The sequence below is a fragment of the Triticum dicoccoides genome, chromosome 3A (genome assembly GCF_002162155.2).
Source record: "Triticum dicoccoides isolate Atlit2015 ecotype Zavitan chromosome 3A, WEW_v2.0, whole genome shotgun sequence".
Lineage (NCBI taxonomy): Eukaryota > Viridiplantae > Streptophyta > Magnoliopsida > Poales > Poaceae > Triticum > Triticum dicoccoides.
Window position 1 is genome coordinate 227,562,086 of NC_041384.1, and position 1,907 is coordinate 227,563,992.

Here is a 1,907-nt window from a genome sequence, read left to right on the forward strand (position 1 = left end):
TTGGCCACGTTTAGCTGTTCTCCTTTTCCCGTTTACTCGCTAATCCTATCGGGACTACACCATTAATTATGTTGAAACCCATATATCTTCATCGGATTCCTTGATCCGGGGGCGGATCATGCATCCTGGCTGCAGATCTACATAGGAATCGCTCTCTGTCTCTCTGCACATGTGTTGTGCACCACAAGCATGATCCCTCACCGATAGCATTCTCCAATCAAACCATGAATGCCCAAGGCGCCTAATCAAAAACCGCACACTATGACAGTCACAACATCACCATGCAGGATGTAGCAGCGACATAGCCATGGAAAGGACAGCTTCCACGAGGACCTGCAATTAGACTACCTAATCCGACCTTTAATAATGGTATATGTCGCGATTAATCAGTGGAATCTTGGACTGGTGTCGTCTCATTCTCATACGCATCACCACGACGATGGGGCACAGCGTTACAGCGCACGGCGCGGCATTAGTTAGTCTACAGGTGCCGTCGCACATGCACGCACGAACAGCTAGCGGATAGGACACATATAGGAATGCTGCCGTGCCTCGGGTCCAACGAACCTGCATGTGTTGTTCAAACCACGCAATCTCCCATCAACTTTTTCAGGAGCAAGCTAAGCTCTGTCTAATACTCCCTCCGTCCGAAAATACTTGTCATCAAAATGAATAAAAAGGAATGTATGTAGAACTAAAATACATCTAGATACATCCCCTTTTGTTTATTTTGATGACAAGTATTTCCGGACAGAGGGAGTATGATGATGCATCATGCATGGACCCGACACAACAGCTGGCTTAACTCTATATTTAACGGGAACCGCTGTCCGCTTGAATGCGATGATGGTTGGAGTGGCCCATTAGTCAAACGAGCTAAGCTAGATTGACGTACTCCTTGACCTCCGACGCCTCACAGCTTAAACAAGCTGCGTCTCACGTGGGGAAGATATTCTCACCTAGTAGCATGTCTGACCGTGATACACTTGGATTACCTTCACACGATGGTACACGGGTGAGTTCACTCTACAGGAAGGACAATTTTACTGTGCGTTGCAATACACCAGAGAACGTGTGTATTATATGCGTGATCCAACGGGATGAGACTAACTGAGCTGAGCCTTATTAGAGCCCAAAGATATTTACGACCTAAAAAATTACTTAAGTTCAATTGGACCAATTAAGTATAGGGGTATTATCTTCCTAAAATTTTGAATTAACTCAATATCATTAACATGGCACTTAATTATAACTAAACGTCATCGTGTGTGGTCATTTGAATTTGGGTTAGAGCGGTTCCTCATCCCCTCTCAAGCCCTAGTCTCCAGCGAACACATCGCCGCTCTCGACGCCGCCGCGTGCACTCGCCGTGACACTCCCTCCTCCTCCTCCTCCCCCCCTCCACGCGATCCCCCTCGGGTTATGCAACACCAGATCTTCCAAGGAGCCGCCTAATCCGCTCCTTCCCCAATTCGATGCCCCCTTCCCCAATGCAAGGCCAAATCATCCTCACCACCGTACATCAACTTTATCGCGCCGGATCTTCGCGTCGACCTCTGAGATGTAAGTGCCTAGCCATCTCTAATCTTGGCTAGTCCCTTCTGCATCGTATCGGTACACTCAGATTTGATTAGGGTTTAGGATATGTGATATGAGAAAGTTGTGACTAGATTTCGATTGAAAGGAAGTGTAATTCGGATTTAGTTAGGGCATATTTGGACTTAGTTAGGGTTATGTGGCATGAGAAAGTTGTCGGCGGAGTGGATTCAAAGAAAAGTGTAGTTCAGATTTAGTTATGAAATATTTTAAATTTAGTTAGGAGATATTTTAGATTAAAGGCTTATTCGGCAATGGACCACCACTACTAGGGAAAAACCCTTTCAGTGGCGCGGGTTAAAGGCCTAGCA